At 45.3% G+C, this 12,838-nt stretch overlaps 1 long non-coding RNA gene across 1 annotated transcript in view; it reads left to right on the plus strand.

Moving 5' to 3' along the window:
* The window catches only part of LOC117504367, a 251,091-nt gene that overhangs the window by 1,374 nt on the left and 236,879 nt on the right, over positions 1-12,838 (plus strand). The window lies entirely within an intron of this gene.

Genomic DNA, 12,838 nt, shown 5'->3' on the forward strand with positions numbered 1-12,838 from the left:
TTTAGGCATTACTCATGGTGTATTTAAGCTGTAGTTTACTTCTCTTTCTTTTGCACTCAAATTTCTGTAGCCTTCGCGTGGGGCTCCAACAGTTTGGAGTTTGTAATGCTGGCCAAGACCCTTTGTTACACCAAGAGCCAGAAGCAGCAGAAAACGCTATTTTAGGCATCCGACTCGTCTTGATGAACCGCACTTTTCACCCCCGACTGCCTTCACCGCTCTGTTTTCAAAGGGCTGTTGGCTCCTGAGAAAAGACCTCGAGCCTCATCGGAGGTGCAACCAGGTTCAGATATGTCGAACGTTCCCATGAACAGCAGAGACATGGAATTCCACAGTGTGGCCTCTGCTTACACAAAGCCTTCCAGTGCGGTTTAGGCCTGTCTGGGTGGACGGCATGAGCCCTAACCACACAGAAGGGGGTATGAGACGATCAAAGGCCTGAAAGCTATTTTTGGACAGCAACCTTAATGTATTCAGAAATGTTTATTTAGGCTTTATGTAACTTACAAAACAATTCTAAGAGTATATTTTTATATGAGGAACATCGCACTTTATGTCATTTTTAGATGGAAAATTTTCTTATGTCATTGTGTTCAGCTTTCAGAGCTATAAATTATTTGGAATTTATGTCTTTGACCAAAGTTCCTGAATTGTACATAATCCATGTGTTTTATTAAACTAGCCGAGCGCGTCCACGTCATCCTTCACAGTTCATTCAATCCATGGCGGCTTTTCATTAACAGTGTAACCTTGCACCTTTAGACTGAAAGGTTTTGAAACGTTTCCAGTTCTCTTACGAGTGCTTTCACTGTTCAGCTCTGAAAAGCGACTTGCTTCTTAGAAGCACGAGTTGGAATACAGCGACTACTTGTTCTGTGGCAAAAACAAACAAACAAAATCAAAGTTTGCATTGCTTCCAAACACCGCCTGTTGTGTTTTTGCTTTTTTGTACAAATAAAATTTGAGCATTCTTTTCATGATTTTACGCAACAGATGGTCTTTTCATTTATTAAAACCACTGCAAATTGCTAGTCACACAAACAAGGCTTTATTTATCGTGGTATGAATATGATTCTAATATTTTACATCAGGATGTAATAATGCTGAGAGGTACGGAGCGACACGGTGCTAATCACGTTAGTAGGTGAAGAAGGGCCGCGGCCGCACTGCCTCATTCAGCCCGGCTGACTCGCACAGCCTCTTTTCCTGGGGCTGAAAAGGATTGCAGCCAGCCAGCCGAGCGCAAATAACAGCTGTTTTGTTAGCCGTCTGAAATCCTGGAGACCGGAACCGCATAAGCTCCCTTTACTATGCCGGCGGATTGAGAGGGGAGTCCCGCCGATTGTTTCAATGCATTTTGTCATTAAAAATCAGATGCAGAGCAAACAGGGTGGAGTGGGGTGTGGGCAGGCGCGTAAAGCGCGGCATTGTTGGGGTGTCAGGACCGTTCAGCTTATGCAGCAACGAGAGAAGTCATTCTGCAAACTAATGCTTCTGGTCTAATTCACTCGCTCGCCGGCCGCTGCTCTCAAAATGAACTCATCCGGCGTTTATCGATCAAGATTTGCAATCAATGAATCAGACACAGTTTCATATTACAGATGGTAGAAGAAAGTTGATGCAGAAGACTGCAACAACAACATATTGTGCTCAGACTGTGCAATAGTGGTCAAGAAGCATGTGCTTGTGCTGCTGTGTCCCTACCCTATAACACCATCCTGGGTAGACCAAATGGCAATCAATGGCTCCATCCACAACTCTTGTAAGTAACCATCAATCTGGTGGAGCCAGGAGAAATACGAGAGTCCCTGTGGCCTTTTCCTGTTGCTGGGGTCGTCAACACTGAAGCACCTGCAAGCTGGATCACGCCCAAAGAAATAAGTCACATATCCAATCCCTCAGCGCAGAGGTAGCACGCCTCACTCTTTCTTAGTAATGGTTTTGTTTGGCAGCCATTCCATTGGTACCAAAGGATCCTCTGAAGAGACAAAGCACCAAAGACATCCAGTCCTCACCTAAGATGCTTGTCAGCATCCAATTTTCCCCAATCACAGAGTAAGACAGGAAATACCAGGAACTTCATTCTCGTGCAAGGGTACGGGCATCACCAAAGATGTCTGTCTAGGGACTTCATGACTCTATAAGTAACTCCTAAGCAGAATATTGATCAATAGTAAAATCTGATGCCACATGCTGGGTTTCAGTCTCCAACATACTAGGAGACTGAAGTCCTCATGCACACCATTTAGCTAGCCTTGAGGAGTGGGGGTAGATAACAATGTTTTGGTCTTCCTCCTTTACTCTAGAAGTCCCCATAGGCCTGGGATTAAACCCCAACCCCTGCTGGTAGCACCAGCATTTTGGGAAGGTGAAAGGGCAAGAAACTGCAGTATGCTTTGTCTTTGGATTAGACTACTAAGCACCAGCTTTGCCAAATAGAAGCAGCATGTGTTTGTCCCCCGAATAGACTTCATTTCCCAGACTTGGGCCAAAACAAAAGAAGAGCTTGTCGCGGCTCGTCTTTAGTCTTCTCAGGATGTCGTCTTTTAGATAACACAAACTAATTGCAAGTGATATGCTAGAAAATGACACAACACTTTAGAATAATTCAGCCTTAAGCAAGATAAAATGCACAGAGTTTTTAAGTTTATTTAAGCCTTCGACACAAAGCTTAGACAAACTGAGTCCTCTAGAGAGACTGAATATGACAACCGCGCTCGTCTATTTATTGGAGACCCGCGGGCATCGCTCCTCCTTCGACTTTTTTATTTATTTCATTCCCAAGACATGGTTTTCTATGGGAAGCGTCCTCTAGTGAACCCTAAGCAGGTGTTAGGCCATTATTTCAATGTGACAAACGCTCCCATTAAAACATGAAGGATTTACAACTGATTTTTTTAAAAGACCTTCAGCCACAGGTGCAGCTGGCCTGAGGCCCCCTCCGCACGTGGCCTCAGCCACACATGCAGCTGGCCTGAGGCCCCTGCACGCGGCCTGCGGGAAAGCACCTAAAAGGCCTTGGAAAGCCCCTGACAGACTAAATGACTAATAGAGCCCTTTTTTTGGGTTGAACACCTGCTAGTTCAACCAGAGGACATACAGTTCGGATCAGGACACTTGATAGTTCATCACAGTTCAAATATGGACCTAAAAATTCTTCTACAGTCCCTCCTCTGGGACTCGAAAGAGTCCCATTACATCAACTATACTCTTGGGTTGTTTACTGACAAGACATCCTCATTTGTGCATTGCAATAAAAAAGAAAAACACATCACTCGAGTTACTGATAACTCTGGTGCGGATATGAATATCAGTGATACTTCACACGGTAAATATATTGCAGTGCAGGTGAACCTACATACTAAGGCACAAGGTGAGCAATTAGCTGGATTATATCAACACAAGGTGACATTCAAACATTGAGTTTTGGTGTAATTCAAGGCACTTAAAATGGCCACATAAAACAAGTTACATCAACCTCTTAATCATGGCAAAGTAAAGGCTTCACATTGACATCAGTGCAACCAATCATCTTCTGGCATCTACTGACTCACTCAACCAGAGGCTCCAACCCATTATACTTGGTTCTACATATTATTTTGTTAAAGCGTCACACATTTATTATTTAAATGCATCAAATAACCCCTACGTTACCACTATTTAGTCAACCAATCAAGAAACTATTCTAAGGTTAGCGCAGCTATGTCTAGTTAAATGATAAACACAATAAATGGTTTCCCTTCATGTCCGTCCTTAAGTCATTTGCCTTAGTCAATCATATAATGGTTTTCATTACAGGCCATTTCTCAACATTCTCCACTTTGTTTTTCTTCTTTTTCAGCTTGTTTTCTAATGCCCTTTTTGGCCAGACGCCAAATTTAGGCGATGCATGTCTCTTGAGGCATGCTATAATTTAAGAAAAAGGGGTCCCTATGGTGCATTTTTACTACTAAATCTACAAACACGCCGTGTAAGGGTCCCCTTTTTATAACTTTGCAATGTGATATCTATGTGTATGCATTTAGCTTAATCTGTGTTACGCAGATGATGGTAAGGACAGACATTTACCCAACTTTCGTTACTAACATATATCCTTCTTTGTTTTTAGTTACACTCAGATTTCTGAAACCAGTCCGCAATTCAAACTCAAGAACCAAGATCATAGTCCGTGTTCAGTGCCATTACGTCAGTCCGCGCTCCTCAGCATTTACTCAGCATCTGAAGTTTTGGGAGAAGTTGGGGAACATGGGGAGGTTGGCCTTTCAGGGGTAGTGGGGGGAGGATCAGGAATTCTGGCTTTCAGACAGTCGTGCAGTTCTCTGATGGATCTTTCCAGCTCCTTGTGCTGCTTGGCCAGGTTGTACAGGGCCCCCAGAGAATTCTTGCCCACATTCAGGGTGGTGGTGGCCAGTCCTAGCTGCTCCCTTTCCATATGCTCCATCATGCTGGCTAGCATGTCCATACTAGACTGAAGACCACACAGTTGAGTATGGAGGCCCTCCTGAGCACAAGAGATGTTGGCATTGTCACGGTGTATCCTGAACAGGTATGCAGCTGTCTGACTTAGTTGTGGCATGATTTCCTCAAATAGCTCATGGGGAATGTGATTTGTGAGGGGCAGGAGCTGCTCCAAGGTTTTTGGAACAGACTCTTGTGGAAGACGAAGCTCTCGAACCAAGATTGCCATGTCCTGTGGGGTGACCATGACCAGATTAAGGTTGTGCTGTCCAGGGGACAGGAAGTACAAGGGGGAAGGCATTTCGTGTGTGGGGGGAGTATTGTTGATGTCGCACAGGCAAGTGGGTGGGACACTCTGGGCATTTAGCAGCCTGTACAAAGCTCCCCTCTGTCCTGGTGGGTGAGTTCGGCTAAGGTCTACCCCTGCTGATCCTCCTCCAGAGGTACTGGGCTGATCAGAATATCTGTTAGTGCCAAGATTACACCTATCTGGTACAACCAGTCTTTCCATGATATCCACCCTCTCCTTAGAGTCCCAAACAGTGAAAACAGTGGGCCAATATTCATTCCATTCCCTACAATGTATCCAGAATCGTCAGTTTCATTTCTCCCTCCTATGAAGTTACTTAACAGTTCCTGTTGCATCTCTTCAAGTGTGATTAAGAGCTCTGTCAAATTTCCGTCTTCCCCTGTACGCATGGGAATAGCTGTGCAACATTCGGTGGCTTTGATCATAATACAAACTCCTTGTTCATCAGCCATCATCATCTCGATAGCTAATCTATTTTGCATTGTCATTAGCGAGGTGGCGTGCAGTTGTTCGGTTAAGGCTCCTACTGCTGCCAATGTCCAGTTCAGGTATCTTTGCTGATTATACCACAAGTAATTAATCCACTGCACCTCCTGGAACCTAGAACGGATTTTTGGAGTAACCCCGAACAGAGCCAATGCCCATCCCCATTTATCCGCATCTTCATCTGCTTTAACTCTGCTACTGTCTATGGCTTCTAACTGTCGGGGTATCCCTTCTGGTATCCCGTTTCTTACTGTGATGTTGTAGTCTGTTTTAAACGTCATTATTCCTCTTTTCTTACGAAGTTTCTGTGGCATGGGTTGTATTGAATTTGGCATTTCAATTACTGTTATAGCTCCTGTGAGCATCACAGGAGCACAAAGGCCCTTCCAATTAGGGGACAGCGATGACAGGAGTTTCCTTTTTTGTCCGCATATCCAAAAGATGTCAGCTAAGGGTACCGTTCCCTTAGCTAAATTTGGAGTAGATACCCATGAAGCATGGGTGAGATTCAGTCCAATTACAGACCCCCCTGTGGCCGGTACTATTTGTTCACACTGTATGCCTGCTGCTAGCAGGGTGTGACAGACGGTAATGTTCCATGCTGTTTTGGCCGGTTTGTATTCTTGCTGCTTTTGCATACACTGTATGTGGTGTTTTGGCTGGGTCGTCCCTACCTGCCAATCGCTTATGTATTGTGCTACTAAGCCTTTAGCTATACAGAATGGGTGTATCATCCCTTTCTCTATTTTAATCATAGGTGGAACGGTTCCTTCTGTACTTAGGGGCACTGGACAAAGTTTACTATCGGCAGCATATTTTTCATCACCTACTGCCATTTTCATAACACATTGTGTATAGCATTCTGCTTGGTCTGAGTTATGTTGGGGACTCCTATAACAGTTGTTGATATCAGGTAGGGGTTTAGCCTGAGGTATCACACCTTTCCGGTGACAGGCTATGCAAGGCTTTTCACTGATCTGCCTAGCCGAAAATTTCAACCATTGGTAAAATAAATTGGTCTTCAACCCTTGTGTGCGGGCTAGGTCTGTACTGGGATCCCATCTCCCTAAGTGACTGCTTGTTTCTAGGCTTCTAATTGTCCTCTTTTTCCTTGGTTTGATTTTTACCCATTTTGTGGCTTCATGTACTGTAACAGTTACGTCTTGCTTGGTTTCCCTGCATCCTCTTTTATCACAAATTACCTCTATGTTGAGTGTTCCCTCCTCTTCACATTTGATGCTAATGGCTTCGCTTAATATGTAATCCCCCAGCTTTCCCTGTATTCCTATGTTCTTGTAGGCTTTTGATTTAATGTATACCAAATTATATGTTTTTCCTGTGTTTAGAATGCCTTGTTTAGCTGCTATTGCGGCCATGGCCACGGCACAGTCCGTTGTATGTTTTGGATGTCTATTTTCTCCCATACTGACCACCAGTAGTATTGTCAATCCCTTGAATAATTCTTAATCATTGCTCTGATGACTGTTGAGATGTGCTACTAGATGTGCTACTAAGTGAGCCGTCACTAGATGAGCTGTCACTAGGGATGTGTGGTGTATCTGTGCTTTGTCTGGGTTGTACTTCCTGCGGTTCTTCTGTCGGTAAATCTACTGAGTTGCTGTCCGAGTCTGATGTCTCCTGTGGCCTGTCTATCTGTCGGTCTGTATTTCTGTCTGTCTGTTGGCCTACGTCTCCAGTTGTCTCTGAGTCTGCATCTGAGTCTGTCGCTGCTCTATCTGGCAGGGATCCACTACTCTCTGAAGCTGTGCGTCGTCTTTGTTCAATCAGTCTCTGTGAGCGCCTTGGCCGGTGTTCGCCTGGCTGCAGGGAGGCGTGGCCTTCCCTCGGTGCTTCTTCTGGCTGCAGGGAGGCGTGGCCGTCCCTCGGTGCTGCTGTAGGGTCTCTGGCTTCTCCTGCTTCCCCCCTTGGCCCGGCGGCTCTGCCAAGACGAGCTTGCCGAGGCCGCAGGGGCGCTGGGCCACCAACCCTACAGCAGTGGTTTAAATGAAACCAAGTGTCCTTACCGTCTACTTTGACTGCTGTACGTGAGGCAAGAATAACTTTAAAAGGACCTTCTCGGCGGGGCCTGTCCCACTTCTTTTTGAACACCTTGACGTAAACCAGATCACCAGGCTGGATGCTCTGATTTTCGAGTGGAATCTCTGCTTCTCTGTCTTCTGTAGCACCTTTGACCTGCAAAAAGATAGTTTTGTGTATTTGGGTTAACTGTCTCAGATAATTATGCCATTCGTCTTGTAGCTGCTCCAGCGATGGTCCTTCGTAGGGTCCTCTCAGGTATGGAATAGGCATCGGCCGACCTGTAAGAGCTTCAAATGGTGTCAAATGGGTTAGTCGGTTAGTTTGTGAGCGCATTGACAATAAAACAAGCGGCAACGCATCCAGCCAGGTTAGTTTGCCATTGCTGTCTGCTATGATTTTTGCTAGTTTGTTCTTTAAAATGCCATTAGCCCGTTCCACTGCCCCATTTGATTGAGGGTGATAAACACACCCAAACTTCTGTTTGATACCCAATTGTTTGAATGTTTCTTGTGTAACCTTGGCTACAAAAGCCCTACCGTTGTCAGATGAGATAGTATCTGGAATGCCAAATCTTGGAAAGACATCTCGGCACAAGAATTTGGCTACCGTTTTATGGTCTTGATTTGCAGAGGCTACTGCCTCAATCCATCGGCTGAATCTGCATATCACTACCAAAACATATCTCATTCGTTTAACTCGATTTTCAGCTCCCATGTCTATGAAATCCATCATAAGATGTCTGAATGGCCCATCAGGGACCGGAATGTGGGCTAAAGGGGCTGTGAATGATTTCCGGACATTGTACTGTGCACATACCTCACACTCATTCAACAAACGGTCCACTGTAGCTGCCATATATGGTGACCACCAGACAGCTTTTAGTTTGTTCATAATTTGGACTCGCGAACAATGATCGGGTCCGTGGGCCCAAATGATTGCATGTCGTAATAAATTGGTGGGTAACACAAAATGTCCATGACTACTGCGCCACAGCTTGTCCGCTGGCCCCTGACTGCGTGTCTCAATAGCGCCTCGTTTAACCCACATTCGTTTTTCTTCTCCACTGGCCCTACTTTGAGCCACTATCAGTGCGTCAAGTGAAACCAGTGGGGCACAATCTTGGATGGTTAGCAGGGGAAACATATTTTCTCCTTGTGCTCCTTTGCGAGCTGCGTCATCTGCTAGGTTGTTACCTTGAGCTATGATGTTATTATTCTTTTGATGACCTGCACATTTAATGATGGCTACCTCAGACGGTAATTGGAGAGCTTGTAACAGTTGGGAAATCGCTTCTCCATGAGTGACAGGGGTGCCATCTGCTCTCAGGAATCCCCTTTGTTTCCAAATGTTTGCATGTACATGACATACGCCATAAGCGTAGGCTGAGTCTGTGTAGATATTAACACGTTGATCTTTAGCTATCTGGCAAGCCATAGTTAAGGCTTTAATTTCTGCCAGTTGGGCTGAACAAGGCTGATCAATTCCTTGGGACTCCAGTAATTCAAAGGTCTCGCCATCCGTGTTTAGTTTAACAATCCCCATACCCGCATGTAATCCCGCGGCATCCCGAAAGCATGAGCCATCCACGAACAGGGTTAGATCTGCATCTATGGCGTGATTATACAAATGTTCTCTGGCTCTCAAAAATTTCTCTGTCTCTGCCACACAGTTATGTGGAGTACCATCTAACGGTGTGGTCAATTTGGTGGCGGGATTCACCGTGTGACAACGTTGTATTGTTATTTCTGGAGCGGACAACACAACTTCATATCCAGTGCGTCTAGCTTGTGTTAAGACAAAACGTTGACTGGTTAGCAGGGCATGTAACTGATGCGACGTGTACAACGTTACTGCATGTCCCATGATTATGGATGATGCTTTTTGAAATGCAAAGGCAGCTGCTGCTAGACCCTGACAGCATGGTGGCAATCCTGTTTCAATGTTGTCAAGCTTTGTACTATAATAGGCCAATGGTTGTTTTCCTTCATTTGTTTCCTGCATTAGTACAGCACAAGCATAACCAGCTTTTTCAGTAACATACAAATGGAAAGGTTTCCCATAATCTGGGTTACCTAACGCGGGAGCAGATTGCATGTCTGTTTTTAGGGCCTCAAAAGCTCCCGTTGCCTGATCTGTCCAGACGAGGAGAGCTGCATTGCTTGTTTGCCCCACTGCTCTAATCATGGCACGCAAAGGTGCAGTTTTTATAGCATAATCACAAATCCACGGCCGACTGTACCCTGCCATCCCAAGGAATGAAAGCATCTGTCCCACTGTTTGGGGTTTGGGAGCCTTGATTATAGCCTCCACTTGGCTTGGGGCTATACATCGCGTGGTCCCACACAACTGTCTTCCCAAGTATTCTACTTGTTGTTTGCAGAACTGCAATTTGTCCTTACTTACTTTATGACCTCCATCTGCCAATGCATGCAATACAATTAATGAATCTTTTTCACACTGTTCTTGAGTCTCTGATGCAATAAGGAGATCATCCATATATTGCACCAATGTACTGGGTATGTCAAGGTGTTGTAAATCTTCAGCCAGGACTTTGTTAAAGATGGCTGGGGACAGGTTCAGTCCTTGAGGTAGCCGTGTATACGTTAGCTGTTGTCCCAGAAATGTGAATGCAAACAAATGTTGTGAGTCTGGGTGCACAGGCACACTGAAATAGGCTGAACACAGATCGATTACTGTGTACCATTTTGCTCCAGCAGGGATGCTTGATAGTATAGTATGCGGATCAGGTACTATAGGTGCATCCATTTCTATTATTGCATTGATAGGACGCAAATCATGTACCAGCCGATACTCTTTGGTATTGTTTTTAGGGATAGGATAGATAGGAGTATTGCATGGGCTTGCAGTTTTTATTAGAACTCCAGCTGCCATTAGTCCCTTAATTACTGGTTTTATGCCTTCAATAGCCTGAGGTTTTAATGGATACTGCCTTTGGTGAGGCAGTTTTGCTCCCGGTTTTACTTTTATTTTTACTGGTAAGGCTGTTTTTACTAGTCCTACAGCCGTTTTGCTTTTGGACCACACCACTGGTGGTATTTGCTCTAACAATTTCTCTTGTTGGGCCGATAACACCATCTGTCCCTCTGGTCTAGGATTGAGCTCCACTTTTTGAGCTATAGCCTCATCATTTACTTTTAAATTAATTCGTATAAACTGCTGGTCTTTTGACAGATGTACTTGTGGACTTTCCATGTTTTGCCATTCTTCAACTTCTGAGGCTGTCTTTACCATTGGACCTAGGTCATGGGATTCGTACTTTTCTGAGACTAAAAGGGTCACATGAGACATGGCATTCGGCACTTGATACCATTGTTGTTCAGCTGAAGTTAGCTTGACAGAAGCTGCGGCCCCTTGGGGGCCTAAATAAATTTCTGTGGTGGTTATGTGAAACAGCCGTTGATTCATCAATGCATCCCAGCAGCATGCATAGTCAGTTTGTTCTTGTTTGGCATCGAACATCAGGGTGACATGTAAAGGTAAACTAGGTGTATATACTGCTTCATAGTGTTGTTCGGCCCAGGGCTTCCATTTTTCCCATTGCAGTTGAAGATTTGAATTTTCTGGTTGTAACTTCAGCCAGTATACCATGGGTTGCACAGGTCGGACCTTGTTTTCCATGTCCATAAGCACCATAATGTTGGCGAGTGCTTCGTCAGGAAAGTGTATTTGCAGTCCTTGATGGGTACACACTATCTGGGTTTGTAGCTTACATAAAATGTCTCTTCCCAGCAAATTCACAGGTGTATTTTGTGAGTATAACAGGGGTGCTTCAATTGTTTTTCCTGCAATCGTTACAGGAAGTGGGCGTGTAAAAGGTATTATTTGAGTCTTCCCAGAGAAGCCGATGGTCTTAATTACAGACCCAGAGAGGGGGAGATGAGCGCCCATTTTCCCTATGCAAGAGTATGTTGCCCCTGTATCCACCATGAAAGGGAAATCTCTGTTTTGTATATTAACAGTGACGGTTGGCTCTTCCTTAGGTATCATCGAAATAGCCAATGCCACCGTTTCCCCCTCTGTCTTCTCTAGGCCTCCCTATTGCCAATAGGCAGAGGGTCCAACCCAAGGTCGGGCCGGACAATTTCTCATTCGATGTCCAGGTTGTCCACAGCTCCAACACTCATTAGAGGGTTGATCCCCTATTGGGGGTGTTGGTCCCATAGGCGGTCCCGCTTGACTGTTCCTGGGAGCTGAGTTTTGGAATCTGCTTCCAAATGAAGGTTGGCGAGATCCTCTTCGCCACCCTCCTCTTTGACCTTGAAAGTTCCGTGACTCTCCTCTCCACCCATGACTGTAGGTGGGTCCATTTCCGGGTGTGCCAGTGCTATGGTAGTGATAGTGATGCTCCACTGGTGCCGAGACTTCTCCTGCAGCAGTGCTCCCTGCTGCTCCTTGGGGGCTCTGTGTGGCTGTTACCACAGGTGCCTGTATGGTGGCAGCAGTGTTTGCTGTAGGGCCTGTGCTTGCCGACTCAGAAGGAACAGGGGTCATCATTGGTGCCTGGGTCTTTGTTTTTTCTTTCTTGACTTTGGTTAGCTCTCCCAACTGCATCTGCACCAATTTTTTCGTCAGGGATTTTGCTGCATCTTCTTCTTTTTGTTTTTCTTTCTTGTAGATTTCAAGATGGTGACAAATATGCTCAGAGTATAAAGCCCAATTCATTTTCGATAGTCCCACAACTCCATCTAGGGCTTTCTGAACCTCATCTGGTAGAGCCTTTTTTACAGTTATTTTAAACAGGATTTCAGTTGCTGGAGAATGGTTCCATGCATTTCCTGTTTCCTCCGCCCATCTTTTCTGGAATCGGTGCAGGAACTTCTTTGGGCACTCTTCAAGTGTCCACTCCTCATCATCCAATTTAGAGGGATCCAAGACCTCAGGGTACTTTCTTCTCAGTCCTTCCCACATGGAGTTTCTATAGCGATTAAAGGGGACTTCATCATGTTGATTAGTGCCCATCATTTGTGTTAGTCCAACCTTTCCTGCTAATTCTTCAGTGTCATGTTTTCCCATGACATGCATTAGCAAGGCTTTTATGTCACCTAAAGACAAGGTTACCCCTGCAGTGCCTTCTTCTAAGGCAGTTATCCATCTCCCAGCTCCTTGGGTGATGTCTGGCAGTCTGTTGGCCAGCCCCACCATGTCTGTCCAGCTCCATGGGGTATACACATGATGACCATTTCTAACCACCAATGGGCATATGAGGTCTTCGTCCTCCTCTTCTTCTGTGCGGGCTCCATACTGTCTTCCAGATCGAGTGCGACTGACTGGTTCCAGGCAGTCCATCCAGTCGGTTATATTCTGTTCTAAAGCCGCTATGTCTTTGGCTACACATTGTTGTCTTTGCCTGAGTCGGGCCTCTTTTGCAGTCTCAATGATGATCTCACCAGAAATCTTTCGGGTGGGTGGCTGTATAATGTGATTCCCTTGATTGGGCGTCGACTGTTGTAATATTCTTCTTTCCTCGGTGTCCCTATGTCTTTGTATTCTTTCCTTCGCTAGCCGAAGTTGCTCAGCTAGTTC

Source organism: Thalassophryne amazonica, chromosome 22 (assembly GCF_902500255.1).
Source record: "Thalassophryne amazonica chromosome 22, fThaAma1.1, whole genome shotgun sequence".
Classification (NCBI taxonomy): Eukaryota; Metazoa; Chordata; class Actinopteri; order Batrachoidiformes; family Batrachoididae; genus Thalassophryne; species Thalassophryne amazonica.